We start from the raw sequence: 25229 nt of genomic DNA, 5'->3' as shown, positions 1-25229 counted from the left end.
ATACTATAGTTCTGCAAGAACGACTCTGAAAGGAATGTGTGTATCTGTCGCGGGTGTAAAAAAATGGAATTCTTTGGAAAAAGTTGTGAAACAATGTTCAAACATTTTGCAGTTTAAATGTAAGTTTAAAGAAAAAATATTTAACATTTATGCAAAGGAGCAATAATAATGACGTGACTGATTTATAGATTGATTGTGGGCATTGGAGGTTTTTTGTTTTCTTGTTTGAGTTTGGAAAAAAGACTGGGGTACGAGTTAAAAAGACTTATCTTCATCCTACTCCTGTTCTTGTACATGGGATGTGTGTATCTTGTATTCTTATAAATTGTATCCATTTGTTGACTTTTTTTTCTTGCATTCCCATGGAAAAGAATAAATGAAATGAAACTTGAAAAAAGATGAACTGGAGCTGCTGAACAGTGAGACCAAGAAGAATGCAAACTTAGTCCAAGCCAAGTTAAAATGTAGGTGCAGTTAACTATGGAATCCTCAAAAAATACTTCATCCAACATTGCAGTTTATATCCTGTATGTTGAGCAGTTATTTTAATGTGCTAATTCTCCTTATTGATATTTGGCTGTGTTGTTTTAGACAGTGAAGAGGAACACTGCTTTACATCACTTCCTCAAATGCTTGACCTAAATAATTGATAGCAGAAAAATTGACTTGCAAATATTAGACAGAGAAATATAGTGTACTTCTTTTCACAGCTATCTTTCAACACAACATTGGGCTTTGTATCATAAATGGAGATGAGTGTTTTGGTTTTTATTTCCCCTTTATATCTTGACTGTGTATTATCGTCATATCTCGTGTTTTTCTGTCCTGCTGAAGAAATGGCCGGTGGACGACAACACGTTCACCCAGGTCTCTGTGTTTTTGGGCTCGGCGTCCGGAGAGTCCGCCTGCATCTCGGTGCACAGCAGCCAGTCCTTAGCGATGAGGCGGGGGAATCCCGCGTCCACCTCCATGTCGCTGCCCCGCATTCGCCAGTACTAATTCCCTTTGAAGAAATAGGACGAGCCTTCAAAGACAGAGAGCAGAGCATTAACATTAATGTGAGTGAGCATGCGTCACATAAAAAGACATAAAACTTGACTATATACTTTATTATTCTCAAAGGAAAAGCCTTTGCTCTCATCTTGCATACACAACAAGTACAGAACACATAAAACATCACGTCTCAATTTCATGAATCAGTGAACAATAGTGAAAAGTGTTGATGTTTAGTACTTTAACACTGTTACTGCCTCACTCTATGGTACACCTGTTTAAGAGGACATGGAACACATTCGGATCTGGGTGGGATTACAAAAGAAAAAGCATCTAAAAAGGCTTTTAAAGGTTCAGTTCCTCGTCTTATTCTTTGACAGCTGTATTACCTCCAGATGAGACCCGCAGAGAAAACTAAACAACAGATCAAACCACCAAGCATGTAGACTACAATCATTCACAAACAAATCCGATTAGCAAACAAGATAAGCTAATATGAGGAAGTTAAATTCAGTGTGTGCAAACATGCTGCGACCGAATGCAACAGTGAGATGTCTGACACAAGAATAAGAGCTGGTAACCTGCAAACACTATCTGGCGTTGGCACAAGCTTTTATCTCATTGCACTGTGTTGGATGATCACGATTCAGCTGCTCGGATGAGTCTGGTCCAGATTTAATGTGCGATATCTTTCATATGCTGGGATGTTGTGTGAAATATTTCAGTTGTTTCCAATAACTTTGTGAGGGAAAAGCACAAGATTGAGCACCCAGACTGGAGGAGAGTGGATAATTGAGCACCTCTAGAATCATGCATTAAGCATATTGGAGTCGGTGTAGAGTCTCGTGAACACTGCAGGCAGAAGAACATGATGGATTCTCCTGCAATAAAATAGAACTTTATGTGCCTTTTAAGACTAAATGAACAAAATAGGTAACAAAAACGATGAGCATCACATCCATCCATCTTCTATACTACTTATCCTAATTCAGGCTGCAAGGGAACTGGAACTCCTCCCAGCTGACTGGAGGTGAAGGCGGGGTTCACCCCGGGGCAATTAACATCCATCAGAGGGCAATTAAAGAGTTCAGACAGTCGCCCTCGCTCACACTCACAGCGACAGGGAATTTCAGAGCCACTTCAACCAATTAACCTCAAAGGCTGTGTACTCAGAGAAAACAGATAAACACTCACAGAAAAAAGTCCAAAATACAGGACAGATGACAAGAGATGAACAATCACGATCACACACACACATGTTCACACACTTTGGACAATTTTAACGTCACCAATTATCTTCAGTTATGTTTTTGAACTGAGGCAGGAGATCTGAGCACAGAGTAAAGTTCAGCACAGAGTAAGGCAGTACTAACCACTTCAGCACCAAGCAGCACAAATAACATCACATCGAAAAGAAAAGTGTCGTTTTATAGCCCCGTGTTTTTATTGCTTTAGGGTCACATGATTGTGACTGATATACCCGTCACTGTGTCTGAAGGGACACTTCAGTCAAATTAGCGTCTCTAAAATAACAAATGCACTGAATTTTTTCTCTTCAGAAAAATCCCTCTTTGTTATATCACCAAAAAAAAATAAATAAATAAACACCAGCTTATCCAAATTACAACATAACAGTCATTTACAATTTGAATGTAAAATTCTGCACATTGTTTAGAAACTTTGTAAAACTTCAACAAAACAGAGTGACAAACCTGAAGGATAAATGCTTCAAAGTTTACTCAAACAGAGCTTTGAATTTGTTTTATCGGCTCACAAACAGATTCCTGAAAGTCTCGGGGGCTGAATTTGTTACCTGAGCGGTGAGCGCCACGTACACGGCTGTTCACCTGCCTCCTTCTCATTTTCTTCATTAACGTGCGACTGAGACAAACAAGCTCAGAGGAGTAACCATGTCAGAATACAGAAGCTCATTAATAAATACGAGCCAAGAGACACAAGTGAAGGAGAAGACTCTTGTTCTCGCCTTGGAGCTCCACAGTCTTTAAGTGAGACTAGATTAAATAACTAAAATATAGATTAAAGACTTCAGAGTGCTTTCAAGACTCAGCACAGCAAGTGAAGTATTTAGCCACAGATTATTAGGAAAATATGTTGATCTATAAATCTTATAATAATATCAGGAATGAATTTGCAGTAATGTAATGCCAACAAGGCTCTCAATCATACGTCTTAGTAATGCCTCCTACAGACTGTCCAGAAGGAAATTATCAACGTAAAAGAAAAGCCAAAGTTGAATGATTAAAGTTTTGCTTCATGGTCTAAGTAAAGAATGAAAATGGCGTCCAGTGTTTTTTATCGTGGGAGTCTTCTTGGGTCTCTGTTACCTCTTTTCCACCAAACCGGTTCCCGGGCCGAACCGGGGCCTGAGCCCCAACTGGTTCAAATCCAGGGCCTGAAAAACCCCGCTTTGGTTTTCCACTGCACTGCGGCCACAGAGGGGGAGGTGGAGGCGGAGGTGGAGCGACGTCATCGCGTCATTGCAGAACGTCAGTCCACAGGTTTCCGCCAGACCTTTTCAGTCCGGGCGCCCCGCCCACGCTAAATTCTGCAGCGCGCGGACATCGAACAGGAGAAAAAAAAAATATAATAATAATAATGGTGTTGCAATCCCCCCCCCCCCCCCAGTCCACTGCGAGCCCCGTGCTGCATTGCTCCCCACCCCCACCCCGCGGTCCGCCGCAAGCCCTGCTCTGCATTGCATTCCCCCCCCCTCCGGGAGTCCCGCGCTGCATTGCATTCCCCCCCTCGCCGCGGTCCGCCGCGAGCCCCGTGCTGCATTGCATTTCCTCCCCCCCCACCTCCCGGCCCAGCCAGAGTGTGTTCGAAGATCAGCTGTCGCCGTAACTCCGCCCCCAGGGCCGGGCTTAGTCGGTGAGTGGCAGGGGCCTGATCGGGGCCTGATCTGGACCAGGTAGAAACTGGTTCCGGAAAAGCCCTGACTTTTGGGAGCCGGGGCCGGGGCCGCTGTTGGTGCTAACAGAAGAACCGGTTCAATTTTGGGTGCCGGCTCCGATTTGGCCCGGGACCCGGTTTGGTGGAAAAAAGGCCTGTGAGATGTGGTGAGGTGGCCGTTTCAAATGTCCAACATAATAAGACAAACTGATCTTATTGCACAAGGTAAGAGCCAATTAAAGTCACAAAAAAAGAAATTGCAACACTCGCTCATGTTTTATTTAGAAAAAGTCACATTTTTACAGACTTTAGGAACCTTTGGAAGCCAAATCTGGAATCCATTTTCAAAGGAATTTTAAATTCTCAAAGTATCCTTTTTGCTGCAAGGTAACTTTGGCTTTTTGAAAACAGTAGGATCTAAGAGTTGTTCCAGTCATCCAAAACCAAGGTGGAAGATGGTGACTTGCTTCCTGCAGGCAGTTATACTTTTACAAGACACCTTCGCTCCTCGGAATGACCATTGTTCAAAACATAAATGCTTCTTGGTGCTCTTTCTGCTGTTTATATTGGGTAACAAGACCAGTTACACTGTTTGAAATATACAGCGTGAGGCGTTGTGGTCTCGGCTGTACTCCTGTAAGTGGGTGAAGACTCTTGGCTCCTGGCCGTCCATTTCCTGTGCAGAATCACCACGATGTATTCAAGCTGGGCTGCAGCGTGTTGTGATAAAATTAAAGGACACTCTGCAGTGCGCACACAAAAACGTTAGTGCTTCCATACTTTTTGGGCACCGCCGGCGGTGCAGTGTATTCCTCCGACTCTCCCGAATTGTAAAAAACAAGCAGTGACCCCTCAGCAGCTTCTTGAACCTCTTTGCAAAAGCGAGAACTTATCGTTTTGTCCTAAATTTCCAGACATGTCCTGAGCGCCAGAATCGGAAACTCAGTTTGAAACAAGAGCTTGCACGCTCACAGAGTCGCTCTCCTCAGCCATCTGTCTCTATTATTGGAGGACCAGGCTTGTAGGGCTGAACGCCATTTTGTCTTGTTCAACTTGTTCTTTCTCTTCCTCTGAGACCAAAAGTCCTAGAGCTGTCAAAAAGTTGGGGAATACATTTCATATCACCAAGTTCTGGCTAATAACCCTGGTTTTTCTCCACAATCTTCAAGAGAAGAAATTTTGGGCAAAGCAACAAAAAGAAAGTTCATGGTAACAAATAACAATACACCTTTCTTGTTTGTGTTTCACTGTATATTGTGTCAGACAAAAACTGATCCAGTCTCATAGGTAGGTTTTATTTACTACAAGAAAAAAAAATTACCATAATTTAATATTTCAGTGGTGCTCTCAGCTTAAAATACGTAAAGACCATTTTTTTGTACAGGATTAAGGGGCATCTATGTACAAAACTATCTTCAGCTGGGATACAGCAGGCGACATGTATTCTATGAATTAAATTATTCAAAATCAACTCCAACGTTCAGAGTAATGAAGCTACATGCTGAACATGCCTGAATATGTTCTACTCAAAAAGTAAAAGTTTTACCATTGTTGAAAGATGAAGATGGTTCATTTTAGATTCATTCTACTTTCGGTAAATTGCATAAAGACCCTTCAGAGACATTTGAGACCCTTTATTCCCACCTATTGATGGAGGTTGAGTGATTCTCTGTGAACTCCAGGTACAATGCTGCTTCCTGTCAATCCCCTCTAAAGATTCCAGACAATATTTATACCAAATACATTACTTTTCCTCTATTTTAGCTTTATTCTCCAGGAACTGAAAGACGAAATTATAACTTGGCGCCATACTGATGTCAGGAGCTTTAATTATTACCATCATTCCAGCAGCATTAATACACATTATGTCCTCTTTTCCCTCTATAGCAAACTCAATCGGGTTATTGCCTTTTCCTATTTCTCTTTGACTTTTTCTACCTGTCCTCAGAGAAAATCCATCTCTTCCTTTCATCACCTCTTCCTTTACTTCAGCTGTCTTTAGTATCTTTGTCCTCAGGTGTCCCCACATCTCTTTGCTGGATTCCTCCCTTCTTGCACTTTTCACACATCACGTCCCTGGCTTTCTATTTCACTTTCAGAGCAAGATGTCATCGTATCCTCTCTTTCTTTCTCGCTGACATATTCTGTTCTTTCTCTCTCTCTCTCTCAGCTTCTGTATCTCCTCTCTCTTTCTTCTCCCCGTTCATCCTGAGCTGGTGAAACAAACACAGAACAGGCTTTGATGTGGGCTCCAGTTCCTCGGCCTCGCGGTCTGTCTGTGTGCATTTGTGCGTGTAGGTTTCCAAGTTTACCCTTCCAGGCTCTGTGGTGATAATGACCGCGGGTGAAGAGGCTGGCCTCCGATCTCACACACACACACACACACACACACACACACACACACACACACACACACACACACACACACACACAGGGGTGGTCATCAAAGCGCTCGGAGACCTCGGCCGGCTCTGAAGAAAGACCACAGGCCTCTAAACACCTGACAGGGAAGGGGGCTCACTAGTGTTCACAGGAGCTGCAGGGTGAGTTGGGAACGTTTGGGTTCCCACTGAGACTGACCTCTAATTTCAGGACCGAGCGGCTGGTTTTTCAGGGTAATTTTCCAAATCTAAACCATCCTGAAAGATCATTGACGAGTGACTGAAGTAATGCAAGACGTTAGTCAGGAAGATTTGATGGTTTTGATGTTTAACTATGTGATGGTCCATACTTCCTTTTCTCCATTGCTGTTTACTTCTTCATTAAGTCATAATTATCTCCAGAAATCCTCCACTGCACTCTTCAGTAAAGATCTACTTCTGTTCCTTCATGTCTGTGATTCTTCCTTTTAAAAGTCATATTCAGATTTCAGTGGGAACAGACCTGAATGTGTCTAGAAGTGGATTGAGGCCGACTTGATGTTGGCAGGTTTGGTTAATGGGCTGCACAAAAAGCAAAATGTACGTAGATGGGATTTGTTATGAGGAATCAACAAAGACCGATTTCAGGTTCCAAGGCATGTAGTAGGAAGAGTCTCACCTAAAGCAGATCCAGAGAGAATAAAATAACCAAAGCTGGTGGTTGATAATTATATATGTTTGTGACCAGAACCCAAGTCTGGCTTCCAGATGCCCACAAGACCTTCTGAGCACAGTATGAGTCACATTTATTGGCTGTTTTGACACAGGCAGCCCTTTTCTTGTCATTCCCTTTGAACGTCACCTTGAGGTCAGTCGGTGAGTCTCTATAAAACAGTGGGTGGTGATAACATTTTCTAGATGAAAAACTCAGACTGCTGTGGATCACAAAGACCAGTCTAGAACCCGATTTGTCACTGTATATCTTCATCTTCATCTTCATCTGTGTCTGTCTCTTCCTAATGACATTTCCCTTGTGGGATACAGCCATCTCACAGAAAATAACACTTTTAATTATAAGTGACACTCAGCCATTTTACTGTTCTCATTAACATGCACACGATCCGAGGACTGTGGCCGTGATGCTTTGATGGGAACAGTTGTTGTGACCTTGACTCTCAGCTGGTACAGTGGAGCCACACAGTGTGATTACCCTGGGCCAGCTCCAACGTTTGGATGTGTTTGACTTTGTGAATGTGAAGCAGGAGTGTTGGCAAGCAAGCGCATGTGTGACATTTCCAAATCACAGATAATGGTTAAAAAAAAATTACAGAAAAAAAGAGATAGAAGCAAATATACCTCGAATTTACATCTGCTGTGTTGCCAAAAAAATCACAGATGCATTGGAGGATCGCTTGAACTGACAACGCAAAAATGAAACTGGAGTAAATGGTGCAATAATAAAGACTGCATGAGCAATGAGCAAATGATGAATTGGGATTAAAACAAAAATCCCACATGGATTTCCTTATCTGTGAAAGACAGGAGATGATTTTAAATGAATCACATCTGGCTTTGAGCCAGTCTTAGTATGATTTAAACTCAACAACCGAGCATTTTAGAATTTCATTACTAGAACACAGTCAGGCATGGGTTTGTACACAAAGTGTTGAAAGAAAACGATGCTGCTTGAAAGTGGAAGTAAAAATGCAACTATTGGAATATCTGAAAGCAGATTTAATTTCACTAAGGCCTCATTCACATATATGCGGCTGTGCGGGCGCAGATCTGTCCGGGTTTGCACGGTTTCTGTGTGGAAAGTCAGAACTGCATGCTTTCACACTCCACGCGCGGGGCCCGTTCAAATCCGCACGGCAATTTCTATTTAGAAATCAAATCTATTTTTCTGCGCGGACTTGAGCGGGCTATGCGCGGTGTCCCATTGAAACCAATGGCGTAAACACACATCTCGTGTCAACTGGGCTTTCTATGCATGCATTGAGCTCATGTCTGCCCACAAACTGGTCTACACAAGAGGCTTTGAATAATAATAATAATACATTTTATTTACAGAAATCTCAAAGTGCCACATACAGATAAATCAATAATAAAAACATGACACACTTAGCACAGCATAATAATAAAAACAAAAGTAGCCAGAGTTCTGGTCCGTCTATTTTTCCGCGCGACTTGGAGCTGGGGTCCCATTGAAAACAATGAAGACAGGGCAATCCGCTCACGCAGACCGCGCTGGTGAGAAAGGGACACCTGAACACGCCACCCAGCACTCGCGCCGTCTACGCGTCCGCCCCGTGCCCGCGCAGTGACCGCGTATGTGGGAATGAGGCCTAATGCTGCGTTCACACCGGATGCGAGTAGCGCAGCGAGTGCGGCCGATTTAACGTATGAATTAAATGCTGTGTGGAAACTGACAGTGCTGAATGTACATGGAATCAGTCAAATCTCTGAAAAAGAAGCAATAAAAACAAAACAACTGCTCTGAGTTTCTGGGGTAACAGCTGCGAGCCTGAATATTTTATCATTAAAGGTGCTGTAGGCAGGATTTTGCTAGTCAATGCTAATTTTTCTGTGTTTTCTTTGGATTAAATGTCAGAGTATCCATTGATAATCCCTTAGGAGTGTAGCATAATTGCACTACTGCGAGGGCGCAGCGTTTCCATCTGTCTCTGTTCTGAGCTGAAAAGGAATCTCGACAGCTCCAGGTATCTTTGACCAATCAGAAGAGCCCATGAGGCTCTAACCGTGATTGGTCGAGGGGCGTTCGTCGCACCTTCTTGTGGGAGGGGCTTAACTTGCGTAAAGGCGTGATGTCACAGAAAACAGGACAGGATTGGCTGTGCTGGGTTTCAAATGGCCATCTTGCTTAGGTAACCCTAAGCAAGATGGCGGAGATGCGGAATCCTGCCTACAGCACCTTTAACTTTGGTTCCCTATAAAAAAAAAAAAAAAGTGTGAAAAACTTCATGGAGGAATTAGTTTTGCAGTCTTTTAATATCATCATGGACATTAATAAAATGTACTTGATGACAATGGAAAAATCCCCAATTTATTGAGAATTGCATGAAGTTGCAGCACATACCATGTCAACCAGTAGCACCAAAAATGTCTACATCAAGGGAATCCCTGAGGAAAAGTGAAGGGAACTTCCTGTGAGGAGCGGAGACTGATGCATGAAATTTTGAGCTGATCCATCTTGTTGAGTGAGATTCTTCAAAGAATCAATGACACCAAAGTGAGACTTTCCTTCTGCACTTTCACTACATTTTCTTTTCCACATTTGAAGCCAATCCTGACATTAAACCTCTCAGTCAGAAGGATACGGTGGTCAAACATGCAACCAAAATCAGCCACTAAATGTCCATTCTGGACAAAGAAAAGACCTCACAAGGTACAAAGTTCAATTTAATTTTTCTGGCCCATTCGAGATAAAACCAGACTGCATGTGTGACTTGGTGATATTTAAGATATTTCAGTGTGGACCAAACATACATCAGTGAGAAAACTTTCTTAAACACTAGAAGTTTTCTGCTTCCATGGTCTCATTATGCCAGTCCCGTCTCATATTTCTCTGATTGTTTATTCCTGTCTGAAGACTTCCCCTGAGTGGGATCCAGCATGGTATCGCCTCAGGCGTCGAGAAACACCAGAGCTACCAGCAGTTTGAAGTAGCGCTGTATCTTGTTACGACTATACTCCTCGATGAGAAATGCAATCATTTATCGCTGGAGGAAACAAGCCCGTGGTGATTCATCATCCGTACATTGAATTCCATCAATAGGAGAGTCTTTGTTTTGAAATTTTAATCAAAACACACTTTAAAACGTATCACTGGCTTTCCCTAACCTCCAATTTCAGCCTCCTATAATCTCATTTTGAGCACCAATATTGTGTATTATTAAAAACAGCAATCTAGCTGTAATATGCATACGTTTGTTTAGAGGAGGTTTCTCAGAGAATCACTGCATCAGTATTATGTCACTGTTATGAGAGGCTTAGGTTATTTTGCCAGTATTTAACTCGTGTTTGATTTTTCAAACTCTCTATGTAATTTGCAATATTTTTTTAAGAATGTGCTTTCTTATAAAAGTAGAGTCCTTTCTCAGAGTTGTGTGTTTTGGTCCTGAGAATTGAGTCATATCATTGATTAAAAACAAAATGAAACAAAAGAAAAAAAAATGTTGTATATGATAATTCTAAAGGGAAGAATAGTCAGAGCCTCACTATGAGCAAAACGTATTAGTTTGTGGAGTATGATGCGTAATTCCACACTGCCAACAGGCATCAGTTCTTAAAACTGTGTGATGGGGCGTTATTGTGGGTTTGTTTCGTTTATGACATTTATTGAGGCACATCGATTCTTCAATGCTTAAGAAAAGGGCTTTCAGCTTTAGTAAATGGACTACACTTGTATAGCGCTTTTTACCCTGCATGACGAGGCCAAAGCACTTCACACTGCAATATCACATTAACCCATTCACACTATACTGGGTGGTGGTAAGCTACTATTGTAGCCACAGCTGCCCTGGGGCAGACTGACGGAAGCGAGGCTGCCAATCTGCACTATCGACCCCTCCGACCACCACATTCACACTTAGGCAAGGTGGGTGAAGTGTCTTGCCCAAGGACTCAATGACAGTTTTACTCCTGCAGGAGCGGGGATCGAACCACCAACCTTCCAGTTATAAGACGGCCCGCTCTACCAACTGAGCTACTATCTCAATGTAGCTTAACAAACCTTAAGGCCGTCATTGACAAAGCGTCAAAATGAAACGTCTCAGCAAAGTACCAGTTTATACTGGTATACTGGTTTAAGTGTGATGATATTTATTTAAAAAAAGGAAAAATATGAAGTCAGTTTAGCTGCTTCTATCAGATCTGCTCCAACTTTAAGGAAGCCTTAAAGGAGAAGTGGAGAGACCTGCAGCATGTGGTGAGGAAGGCAGAACACATCATAAGAAGACCTCTACCTCCACTCCGAGACTTTTACACTGACCAAACCCAACAGGAGATCCTCTCTATTATTAAACACCCCATCAACTACAGGAATTACGACCTGCTGCTCTACTGGAAGGATTCACAAACCCGTCATAATCTCAACCTTAAAAGACTTTCCCCAGGCCTGTCCGGACAGCTACTCACCATCTGACCACCTCATGGCATTGTCCAGTTGTGAAGGGAGCCCCTTCCACAGGTTGCTGTCTTTAGGGTAGCCCAGGTCCATGCGGCGCAGGTGGTCGTCGTAGTGCCAATAGCGGTTATCCTTGAAGAAGTAGGTCTTGTCGTTGTGAAGCCAAATGAAGGCGGCGTCCACGCCTTCCAATGGCAGACCGAAGTCACTGATTGGACGGGGGTAACCCTCCTCCACGATATTGTCCTTAAACACCCAATATTTTAGCCCTGAAGACGAGATAAAATCAATGTGACGATCTTGAAAACCATTAAGAAAAAAAACACACAGCAGACAATTGGATGATGTATCTGAAAAAATAAGACACTCAACAACTGCAGAACTGCAAAGCATCTTTTCTGCCAGAATATTTTCAATGAATGTGAAATTAACTCTTGATTCTTCACTTCAACGATATATCTCAAATGAAAATGTCTCATCTAAAGATCCAAACACACACTGCAATGCTGCCTGCTGTGGGTGCCGCACCTTTGAAAAAGACTATTTTGTGGTCGCTGGGCCGCTCACAGACAGCATCCATGCTGTCCAGGTTGGTTGGTAGGCCTCTCCAGAAGCGATGGATCTGAGCAGGACGCAGCGACACCAGCTGCTTCTCTCTCGTTAGCCGCCAAAAATACTTCCCTACGAGAAACAAACCAGCTTGGTATCGTGATCTTTCAATAGACGACAAACACATTTTGTTTTAGTTTGTTATGTGGACGTTTGTAGAAACATTTTCATGAATTGTGAACGTTGACCCAATTCTGGCCTGAGTGTCTTTTTTGACCTTTGACTTTCTAAAGATCTAAATCAGGATGAACTGCAGATAATAAGCAATCTATCCCAGCATTTACCCACTTTCACCAGAGCCTGCAGCAGAGATTAGTCATCTGGTAACGTCTAAGATAGGGGTTCAAGGTTATCTTTAATTAGAGACATCAGACATCCCCAGAAACGAAACAGACATATGTCACAAGGATCAGTGTGAAGTTAAAAGGATTGATTCAAAATGCAGCAGGCTGATTAAATTCAATTCACTTTTTAAATATCATAAGAATCTGTGAACTTGTAATTTCCAGTGAGTTAAACTGCTTCATTGCATACATTAAAAAGAAAAAAGTGAAAAGTCTGTAGAGATGTCAGTTAAAGTTCAGTGCACTTCACTAACACTTCCTGCTAAAGGTATGAGAGTCTGTTTCTTGTTTCCTTTGTCAGTAGGAGGCCAGGGGTCATTCCTCCAGAGGGCAGGCATGAAAGCCTGATGTAATCTGTGGACTGCAGCCTCTCAGCAGGGCTCAACCAGCTCAGCTGGGCATCTGCAGCCACTGCATCTCTCTTTATCTCCCATTCTCATCCCTGATTCATCCCCTCTTTCTGAAATTAGCTGTTTTTGCCACCGTGGCGCATTTAGATAACTTCTTGGTATTTACATGGCACTGATCTGTGGTCTGTTTTGGGCGGCGGTACCTTTAAAAAAGAAGGCCTCCCCTCGTATCTGGGCCACTGCATCAAAGTGACTGGTGCATCTGTTGGGGGCATCGCGTGCCAGTCTGGAAGAGAGGAGCAGGAAAGACGGAGGGAGGATAATAATCTTTTATGTGACACTGGACATTTATGATCCTCAAGCCTGATCAGAGATAATCACGACCAAAACATCATCTGCTGGATGGCAAGATGTGCTCCATTCATAAGGTCCCTCCTTTAATGCTTTCATTGACGATCATGGAGATCCTGCCCACCATGCTTTCATATTCATATTTCTACACACCCACATGTTGCCTCTCATGTCGATCCCTGCGACTGCATGACTCATGAGGATCAAACTAAACAGAAGCAGAGAGGCTATCAGGACGGCATGGTGAGATCCCCGTGGAGCGTTTATCCCCGAGGTTTTTAAGCGATTTAAAGCACCAACGTGGCCGGCCTGTCAATGATGAAGCCATTAGCACTACGGAGCTGAGGGTGGGAGCCCGCCAGGCCTTAAATGACCAACAAAGGTCTCTATTCAGAGCTCTGTTAACGACACACCGCTGCCCAGTGGTGGCACTGGTGGCCTCGTCAGGCCTCATGTCTAGTTTTTCCTTACATGATGGAATACATGATAAAGTTGGAGGACATCTAAAAACATGTCACAAAGGTGGTTAAAAATTCCAACACTTGTTTGACTTCACCATTCATCTGATCTATGTGTGTGATTTGTGGAACCAACTGGAATTATGAACATTCAGGATGAAAATATTTTCATGTTTTTTCTTCTTTTATTTGTTCTTGCTGTTGGAGCTCTTGGGAGACTTTTAAAGGTTACATCTCAGTGGGCTGGGAGTTTGAGCACAAACACATGCTCAAAATACATAAATGGATAAAATTTTGTGCAATTATGCTCATGAACCTAAAAAGAAAAAAAAAGACAAATAAAACAAAACAAAACAAAACAAAAAACCTACCAGCTGATAGCTGCCCAATTTTCTTCAGGAAATTAGTTAATTAGATGGGCTGTCTCCCAAGCTCACTCTCTGACTCTTGGCGAATTTGCTTTGTTGGTGCTTCGCGACTTCATATCAAGCTCCAAGAAAGAAAACATTTCTTTTTTACAAAAAAAATGCTTTGCACTCATGCATAGATTCATAGATTCCACGACGTCTCAGTGGAAGCAAGGAGAAAGCATGAAGCTTAAAAAGTTTTCATAACGTAATTATGCCACTATAAAGGATAAAATCAGAATAAACTGATTTCTCTAACTAAGGACAAGCAGCAGAGTGATGAATGCAGTAAATACCACCTGAACCATCATCAAAGAGCATTATTACAGAATTAAAAACCGGCTTTCTATATGATTTAAATACAGGGTGTCTTTTAGTAGCGTTACAGAGGTACATTAGTATAACTGACTAACGGAATTAGGAAATTGTGCAATGAATGTCTTGAGTATTTTGATAAAACGGATAAGTCAATTTATTGTGCTCATATCATGTTTTGTTAAATAATTAATTCATTTCATTCATTTTCGATACCGCTGTTTCCATTTCAGGGTCGCGGGTGGCTGGAGCCGATCCCAGCTACTGCGGGCGAGGGCGGGGTACACCCTGGACAGGTCGCCAGTCTGTCGCAGGGCTAACGCATACACAAACAACCATTCACGCTCACGTTCACAGAAAGATGATAATTCTCCGAAAGGTGATAATGACCTCCGCCAAGCAGATTATGGAATCATGTCGGTTTGTTGGTTTGTTTGTTAGTAACATTACGGGAAAAAGTAATGAACGGATTGCAATGAAACTTTGTGGAAAGGTGGGTCTTGGGCTAACTTAGAATCCATTAAATTTTGATGATGATCCGGATCACTGTCTGGATCCAGAAATTTTTTAAAGGATTCTTTCTCATTGAGTGATAGGGCAGTCTTCACATAGTTGGGCAGGCCCGCCGACAGGGAGCGTGCAGCGTGCGGCATGGCGGAGGTCTGCGCTCTCTGAGTGCCAAATTCTAGTTTCTACTTCTGATCATTGGACGGCTTCATAACTATTGTCGTGAATGATACTAGAATACACAATTACATTTAATGAGGAGGACATTATTCATGAGAAAGACAGGAAAGGTCTGTAAATGTAGTATTTACAGGATGTTGGACCTGTTCTCAGGAAGGTCCAGCAGGACGGGGGGCTCAGCTGTCTGAGAGGAGCTGCCTGGTTGGTTTGTGTGGGACACTGAGTCTCTGACACCTGAGACAGAACAGATCAAATGAAAAAGAAAAGTCCCACAAGACTCAATGAAAGGCACAACAAACCAATCTACAATCCCACTTATTTATTCCCTTTTCCAACTCATTCGTGAATATTTTTCAGCATCTTCTCCTCCTTAAAGTCTGTCTCATCTCTTACTTCATTTGCTTTGATTCAGAACTCATCACCTCATCATTTATTCCTGGACTTCCCTCTCTCCTTCATGCTAATCATCTCCTGTCTCTCGCTTCACACCACCACTTTCACCGTCAGGGAAAGGCATGATAAAGTCACATGCATAACCAGGTCCAATTAACTCCGTCCATGTCTTCATTAAATCAATAACCTTGCTCTACAGAGCTCATCAATTGCTACCTCTGGGAAAAAGGAGGTATCAGTATAATACCCCTCCCGAGCCGCCGCTAACAAATGGGTGTTTCACCGCCGCGCCAAGAGACACACACATAATAATTACAGCAGAGGATCATGAGTCATGGTCAGCAGAGGAGGTTTCAGTAAATTATGGACCATTAAGCGGCATTGATCAGACATCAAAAGGGGGCTGAAGTGTGCTTGACATCCAGTTGCTACTGTGGAACTTTGGATGAAGCGCCAGTTTAGCCAGCGTGCGCTGCATTGTTTAAATAATGTGTATGTAATTGGATAATACTAATGACAAACATTTGCACTGAGCACCAGTAGATATGACAGAGTAATGCCAACAGCGTGACATAAAATAGTGACTTCTCATTAGTTTCATACATGCTGTTACTTTCATGTTGCTGAGGAGCTTCTCTTTGTTACCTGACATTTTACTTGGTTTTACAGCGTCATCAGTGCTAATCAAATACAATTTTTGTGTGTGTGTGTTGTGATCCAAACCCCTCAGGCAGTTTCAATAATGAAATGCAACCAATTTACTTCGTCTTCACCCCTCTTTAAAATTCCACACACACACTTCAGATGGCCACATGGGCCCTCGTACCGTAAAGCTGCCAGACGCGGACTTTGTCCTCGTAGGGTAGATCATACTTCAGAGGGTCTCCCACGGGACCCTGGTAGTACGGCCTCATGATGGACTCGATGGCCGACGTGTTGACCAAACTGATGGCGTGGCCGAACTCATGGACCGCCACCGCGAACAGATCCATCCCGTGAGAGTCTGGAAGAGATGAAGATGAAGATGATAATTGGGAAGCAAAACAAAAGCTAGGAGAGGACTGTGTGGTGGAAAACAAAGAAAAATGTGAATAAAATAAAAGAAAATAAAAGATAAACAGCAGAGCAATTATTAAATCAGTGGTTTCCAAATTATGGTGGAGTTTCTCCCTGCGGGGTTGAACTTCAAGGAGGGAGAGAACCAGAACGAAAAAAGTTGGAGTCAGGTTGATACTTTTTCTTAATATGTTATATCATTGCTCTGCAAGTTAACATAAATGTTCTCTTGGCTGTTGTATTTCTCAAATACTTGACAGATTTTGCTAAATATGGCAGACCAACAGATAAAATGCAAAGGACGAAGGGACTAAAATTTGGAAAAGATCTGAAAAACACATTCTGGATCTGGGGTTCAGAACATGATCAGTGGCTGGAGGGGGGAAATTCCACTGCCAGGTGGAGCTATGGGTTCCACCTGGAGCTATAGGTCTTCTTGGTTTAAGGAATGTGGTAAGAGTACAACTATAAATCATTTTATCAAAAACACATTTTTGCACCCAATTTTAAGATAGATATAGATCAATTTAAATGACAGAAATGCTTCAGTGCAAATTCAAGGTACAACAAATAAAAACAGGATCAGCCGTTGGTAGTGGAGGACAGGTAGAGCTGGGTGTCATCTGCATTTTATAACTATGAAATATTATAAACACACATTCTACAAACAAGATTTCATGAGTAAACTAGAAGGAATGTGAAGTAAATGTACATTTGTCATCACAGTTGAAATGACTGCCACAGTTTAAACAGGTGTAATGGAAGGCTGTGTTCATGGATACAGTGGAACTGACTCACATTTACACCGATAGCACGAGTTCAAAGTACTCATGCATGTTTTTTGACAAACTTTGCCTTTGATTGATCCATCTGTCTTCTCCCATCTCTCCAACCGGAAGAGCAGAAAGCCGCCACCTCTGAGTCTGGTTCTGCAAAGGCTCAAAGTTGGATTTTTCGCGATAAAGTGCTGAGAAATGACCATGTTGTACGTAGCGATATGTAAATAAGGCTGAATTGAATTGACTTAAGTGAAGCCATAGGAAGAAAAAAACAGTGTGAAATAGGCCAGAGTGTAATTAGTCAAAATAATTAATACTTTTTTCAATCGTTTCTTTTCAATTTTCACTCAAAGTCCAGGTATACTTTTATGTGAACAAAGACTTTTGACCCTAAATTCCAAAATGAGAAATTGGTAGTCATGGGTGTGACTGGAGAAAGACGAAAGGTGTAACACAGAACTGAAACATGATCACTACTTTTTGCTTGAAAACACAGTAAAGGCAGGTGGGGTCATCTTGACCCCAGAGGTCACTGGGTGTGAAGCAGTCGGAAGGACACTATTGGGTTAAAGAATATTGCTTTTTTATTATATTGTGTTTTTATAACATTTCATGGGTTATTTCATTTTAAAAAAAATATCAATATTTCTCCTTCGGGTGGGGGGGTGTCAATCTTCTATGTTGCACTGTGTTGGGGGTCATTTGGGTCGAGTGTGCATGTTCTCCCTGTGGATGCATTGATTTTTTTGTGGGCATTCTGAGTGAATTAGAGTCTCTATTTGAATGTCGATGTCAAGGCATGTGTTTCTTTTTGCATTGTTTGCCCTGTGATGGACTGGCGATCTGTTCCAGGATGTAACCGGCTTGTTGCTGAATGTTAATTTTCTCAGGGCCCAGTGACCCTGAGCTTGATGAAACATTGTGATCAATCAATAGATCCGAAAACAGACAGACTCAGTGAATACAGCTGTATATTCTAGTTTTATCAAAGAGGCAGAACCATTACGATATTTTGGTTGAGCCAAACTGTATAGAAGTTCTTCCCTTTCTACAGCTGCAGGCCTGCTTGGTGTGTAAATGCATTTTAGGTAAACTGCCTCATCCCTTCATGACAAATGCCTCTGTGTCATTGGTCAAATGTATTTAGGTCAATGCAGGTTTTCAATTATAGAAATGGATTCTGTGTGAATTTTAGTAAAGGAACTTCTCAAAGGGCCCAAGCAAAGAGTCACCACTGTGACCTTTCAGCCCTGTTCAGGTGTTTCTTAACTCATCTGCTTGTGGTGGAAAATTAAGAGGCATGACAGACGGCTCAGGAGGCTCTGAATGCTGCTAGGTGTGTGGTGTAGAGAGATAACTGTGGTAATACCGCCGGAGTCCCTGAGTCGCCAATCAAAATGTGAGTGTGGAAAGACACCTGAAGAGGCTGTAGGCTATTGAAGCACTTCCTCTCCATGTTCAGCCGGAACATGAAAAGAAAAAGCCTCCAAAACTCCTTGTCTGACTCTGTGAAGCAAGACAAAAACCTGGAGCTTGGAGATTTCCATTCGCAAAAACATTGAGAGCGAGCGTGTCGAGCCAAGCTAGCTTAAGAGTTCCTTGGTGGCTCGATTCAAGTCTGCGTTCCGTTAACCTCAGGTTGGCCTCGGCGCCGTGCACGGACCCGCGCTTACAGTATCCACCTGAGGTGTTCAGGAAGCAAATGCCAGCTCTAATCTACAGGAGCGCATGGTACAGGTGAACAAAAGGAAGGCTGGAGAGAGAGAGAGCAGCGGCTCAGAGCAGAGGATGTGCCGGATCATCATGTTTAGGTTCACTTGAAGCTGACAGAATAGACATAATGCCTGTGGACAAAGTCGGAGCACAGAGAATTGTGTGAATTAACTGGATTCATTTGGCGAGGCAGAGACAGATAGAGGGACAGAGCAGACATTTGTGCAGCTCTGCAGACGGTCCAGTTCTTCAGGGTTCAGTCTTTGTTCTTCCAGAATCACCACTGACCCATTAAGCAGCTTTTTATCTTCCCAAAAGTTTTCATCGCCGACACCGAGAATAGAATTTAAAGAGTTTCATTCACAAGACCTCAAAACCCGACTTCAAATCCTCCCATCCTCAAAATTTTCAATCAGAGGACTCATAGAAGATCGATTAAAAGCCTGGCTACAGAACATCAGAGCCCCTCCTGGATGCCCCGAGGTTCGCCTTCAGGGCTACATGTTTATGGACGATGCAGTGAGGATGAGTGTGGTGGAACATCATCAGAAACAGAGAATCAAAGTTATCTGGCTCACACGGCTGCGGGGAATGCCTCATGTTCAGCTAATCACAAACCTTTGATTTATCTGACTGAGTTATAAAGTGATAAATGACGCACTTTAGTCGAGAGCCTGAATTCCCGGTTGATGCCAAAAGTATCAACAGACAAGAAGAATGTTTTACACCAATTTGTGGAGGAAGTTGGTTTTACAGGATGCAAATAAGCAGGTATGGGCCGGTCCGTTGGTCGTATGCCAGTGTAGTGGTCAGCACTCAAAGTGAGAATATCCCTGGTTCAAGTCTGAGCTTGGGGGCCTTTTTGTGTGTGACATTTCTCTGTGGGTACTTCCATGGTGTCTCTAAAATTGCCCATTAACGTGGATGTGATTGTCTTTGTCAAACTACAGGTCCTGCCCGTGGACTGGCTTCGGTTCTACTGCTGGGATCCGTGGTTCTTGTGCTGGACCGTCCAACGGACTGTCCTCAACATAGTCCTAGGCTTTACTTCTTATTGTCTCATGCTAGCTGTTGCCAAAGCTGTCCGTCCCTGGGAGAGGGATCCCTCCATACTGTGGTTCTCCCCAAGGTTTCTTCTTTTCCCACTGGGTTTTTGGAGTTTTTTCTTGCCAGATGTGAGGGTCGAAGGCGGTGGTTGCTTCGTTCTGTCTCGTTACTGTAAATATTTACATATTACCATTATGCTTTTTCACTGTTTTTACTTTTACTGACAAATGTAACATCTTGAAGCCCTCTGAGGCAACTGTTGTTGTGATACTGGGCTATACAAAAATAAATTGATTGATTGATTGATGATGTACCCTGAACATGTCAGCTGGGATCAGCTCACGGAGTATCTGTGGGGACGGATGGAGTGCTAAGCCCAGCCAACATGCCTGTAAAACAAAATACAGACTTTTTTGACATCATGTGAATCACAAATTCTGTGGAGTATTTTCCTAAGGAACACATAGTAGCCTAAGATGTTTGTTATTGATTGCAGGATGGCTTTTCTTCTGTCCTGTCATGACGAAGGATGACAATACAGAGCTTGAAAGAGCCTTCAGAGCTTGTACTCAAGTAAAACTACTGTCACACTGCTTACATTGTGCTCAGTGACAAGCAAGGGTAGCTTTGTTAAAAAGAAAGTAAGAAAGTATTCATCTCAAAAGCTGCTCAGTATATTATTTGTGTTGTCAGTAGCAGAGATTTGATTCCTTTCACATGCTTAAAGTACAGTTTAAAGCTATCAAACAGACATTTTTGTCATTCATATTACAGTAATTTGAGCATCTGTAATTAATTTGTGGATATTTGATCACAATAGTTCTGACAGTTGTTTATGATTTATGAAAAAAAATATGCTTTCATGCTTTGTTCTTTAATTGGAGGTATGCTCTTATTTTGTCTTATAAAAAATAGAAAAAATTCAAAATCATGACGATCATTGTATTTGTTTTAAAATGTCTAGCTTAATCTGACATTTAAAGGTGTATTTATATATTAATCAGAAATCTCTGCCGAGGAACTAATTAAATTTGTTTGTCTCGACTCAACACTTATGTTTTTATGTGCCTCAGTTGAAGATCTGATGCTGCCGTCTCCCATCTGTCAATAATGCGATTACTAAATATGCAATATGGTATGAACAGCACACCATAACACATCTCTGATAAGAGGAAGAAAATAAACAGACCAAATAAATACAGCAATGCATATTATGACATATTCCCAAGACTCCCAAATCCAAATGACACAAGTCAGCATGGGAGAAGAATTCTCATTTATAACTGGATCCTCTAAAAAGACTCAACAGGAGATGCACTTCACACAACAGCTGAGGTCATTCAGGATGTCGATGGCAGCGGTGGCTCACAGCCAACAGTCAGTCCACCGTGACGTACATAATGCTGACTGGTTTGAGCCACGCAGGAGAAAATCAGACAAAAGGAGGAAAAAAAAAAAAAAAAATCAGCAACCAGCGATCAGAGCCAACAACCCACAAAAAGTCTGCTCCTCAATGTCCCTGAAGGTTACATTGAACATCAGTGTCATCACGTCCCATCGCAACAAAAACAAAAAGCAACAAAATGGAGAGTATTTAATGCTGTATTGGAAATAATGTGAAGACGTCTGATAAAATAATCAGACTGTTACTCTCATTTATAACATTTTAGAAAAATGTTAGAAGTTAGAATAATTTCCCCCAGGGATTATTAAAGTATTATCATCCTATTCTTGTATATGGTAATGAGTGTCATTATTTGATATATATTCACCATACAGTAGATTAACTGTTTAGTAGTGTGTATTTCTTATAAATATATAAGAAAAATAAATACAGGTGACTTTTTGTTAATTCTTTATTGATGATCATGTTTTTTTTTTTGCTTTATAAGTGCTTCACTCAGAAAACAGATAAGAATTAGATGATAATTAATTTGAGACATATACGTAGACCATAATAAATTTTAGTATATATATATATATATATATATATATATATATATATATATATATTCTACATGGCACTCATGTATAAATGTAGCAATATCCCTCCAGCCATTGTGTATATTCACCCACTCATACCACACAAATATTAATCATATCTGAAAGAGCAAAGCTTATTTAATCCTATATCTCCTTCTCTTAACCCAAGTATGTAAATATAAATAGGGTATTGTTGATTTTGTTTATGTGGATTTTCATGAAATAATTATTTGTGATTTATTAGGTGAAGCCTGTAAATTCTCCCTGTGCCTGAGAATATGCTGTAACTTGGTTCTTCCTCTAATCCTTTATAACAAAGCCTCAAAACACACACTCTGCAGTTCTCTTCATGTTGTACACAGCCTGCAGGACTGCAGGTTAAACCTTGATGAGGACTCGGTGCTGGTGGTATCAGATCTCACTCAGTCTGAAAATATTACACAAGTTTGAAACATAGCCTGATGTAACGGCTCCTTTCTTCACTACTTGGGTAAAATGTGGGGGCGCAGCTATGCCTAAGGTGGAGGGAGGGAGCCTGGGGGCTATTTCTTCAAATCTGAAGGGAATCCCTGCAATGCTCTGGTCCACTATTACATCTGCAGCTTTTAACATCATATGTGCTTGATTTGAGCATGAGTCAGAGGTTTTTCTGACTGTAGATGGTGGTAAAATGAATAAAAAAGGTTCAATCAAAATGGTCAGTCTGAAAAAAGATAAATAAATGACATTTATATGTAAAAAATGTAGGAAAGAGTTTGACTGAACAAAATTAGAAACAATTTCCGGTGCATCTGAGCAAATTCACTATTTCTTCTTACCAGTTATATGCAGAGACTGGAACTTTTCAAAGCAACAGTATAAGATGCAGTCGAGTTTCTACTGCTATGAGAGTAAATAAGAAGTGCATAGTGTGTAGGAAAGTGCACATGAATACAAATGAATGTAAATGTCTGCATTTCCACAAATTACACAAATCCTTTACAAACAGCAGTGGCAATAGCACTCAGTGTTCCAGAATGGAATTTAATCATGTATTCTTTGACTGTAATATACTGAGGGTGTCTAATTTGGGAAAATCATGAAGAAATATGAATATGAACACCAAACTCTTAATAAAGGGTTCAGTCTTTCCTTTCCCTCCCTTATCTCTTGAGTTTTCTTCTGTCCTACTCAATAAAATTCAGCAACAAAAACTCTGTGTTCTGTTTTATATTTCATCCAGTATTCAAGGAGACATCAGGATTTCTTTTTTGCCACAAACAAAAATGAAAATAAGTGATTTCAGTACTTTGTGAAGTTTGATTTTGTAAGGGGGAAAAAAAAACACTTCCGTCTCACTTTATATATACTTGATCTCATTGGAAGAGCAAACCAAATATAAATGTATTCACATGTGAGGATAAGGTTTGTTTATCTGCTCGTCTGTTCTGAGAAGCTGTTTGTGGATTTTGTGGTTTGTTTATCGCCTCTGGATTCTCATCCTGTTGCTGTTTTCCTGCCGTGATTTTTCTCCCTCCCCCGTTTTCTATTTGGTTTTGTACCTGTAATTTGTTATTGTCTGCTCCGTTACAGACAGCATCAGTCTGGAGGAGCAGAGGCATGAAAACGAGGACACAGCAGAGACGTGACGTAACGTAAAACAGCCTTTAAAGACAAAACTTTAAATTGCTCTCCCAATAATCCTCTGGAAAATAAACAGTAATAGCATTTTGCAGCATCAAGAGATTCATGTCTCTCATTGATTCAGCTTTCTTCCTATATTCTTCAAGAGGCTGTGATAGCACAGTCACACATTTCTCTTTCTTTTATTGACCAACAAAACTCACAAAGACAAAGACAAAATCCGTCTATGATCCCATAACCTGAACAGAGTCTCTTCAACAATCTCAACACAAGTTGGCAAATCTTCATCAAGCAGGATTTCAAAATCTTGGGGAAATGAATGTTTCATGTCTTGTCAAGTAAAACAAAATATTAAACTTGTGGAGAGTTGAAGAAGTAACAATTTTGACCGAAGCCAGACTTCGCCTCATTATATTTTTGCACTTCCATGAAAGTTTGACTTTGATCTTAATAAAACAAATCAACCCTGAGCTGGGTGTATTTTTATAACTGACGTCCCGTCGCTTCACCTTCCTGTGTGTGAAAACTGTCACCAAATTCTTCATTTAATATGATTAAAAATAGATCCAACAAAAGTTTTTGTTCAAGTGCTGCTGAAGGTGAGATTAACATTTTGAATCGATCTTTAAACCAACTCCGAGTATTGCTCTGAAGCAAGGCAGAGGATCTGAAATGTCTTCAGTGGTCTGTGGTTCCCTCTCAGACATTTTCCAACCAGCTCTTCTTTTCACAGACGTCACATTCGATGTGCGTCATGTTTCTGTGGTCAAGTCACCTCTCATCTCTCTTCTTTTTTCATAAGTTCTGTCTTTTTACATCTGTTGTGCATCGACCCACTGACCCATCCGTCCGTCCCGTCTTACATCTTCTGTAACCTAGTTAGTCCGAGTTCAGGTCGCACGGAGGTGAAGTGAGAGGGACGGAAAAAAAAAATCACCTGTCTGTCCATTCCAGGACGAGAACAGAGAGTCAGACGAGGACTTCTTCTAGTGTTGTGCAGCACATCCCTCCGTTAGCTTGAGGTAAGCCACACAATGCTGCAAAACAACCTCCCTAATTCCACTTTGATGAATAACCGAAGCTGTTCTGATGAGGTTAAAGAAAGTAAATACTGGCTAGAACAAAGAAAACTAGAATAAATACTTGAAAAATCAACTTATGCACAATAAGATGAACAAGTACTGACGTCAGTCCAATAAGCACTGAAACATTTAAATAACACTCTGACTGGGTGGTCCGGTCGCCACTATTACTGCTCCGATTATGAGGATACGACGGTGTAAACATCAGGGAAACATCAGGAAATGAACAATGGAGGTTAGAGGGAAGAAAGTCAATTGATGAAATGTGCAATTTTGCAAAACAGTGTAGCTGAAACGACTGAAAGTCATGTCTGAAAACTTGACATAATAAGTGGAAAAACATTAGATATTTAGGATGAAACATCGACCATGGCTGTCTGCTATTAGGAGTTTATGGTTCTGGATATGTGAATATAAAGTGATGTTTTATGAAATGTTTTGATCTCTCCCCAGGGAAGACATAAAGTTATGCCATTAACACACACACACACACACACACACACGCACACACACACACACACACACACACACACACACACACACACACACACACACACACACACACCCTGAATGTCATGAAAAATTCACCTGCTTAATGATGCTTTTATTTTGGTCTGGCT

The 25229-nt window shown here is 41.5% G+C and overlaps 1 pseudogene; it reads right to left on the bottom strand.

The window, feature by feature from the left end:
- Positions 1 to 803: 803 nt before the first annotated feature.
- LOC115383436 (matrix metalloproteinase-17-like) overlaps positions 804 to 25229 on the bottom strand; it is a 107793-nt pseudogene continuing 83367 nt past the window's right edge.

Source organism: Salarias fasciatus, assembly GCF_902148845.1.
Source record: "Salarias fasciatus chromosome 7 unlocalized genomic scaffold, fSalaFa1.1 super_scaffold_4, whole genome shotgun sequence".
Lineage (NCBI taxonomy): Eukaryota > Metazoa > Chordata > Actinopteri > Blenniiformes > Blenniidae > Salarias > Salarias fasciatus.
This window is presented reverse-complemented; position numbering and strand designations above follow the sequence as displayed.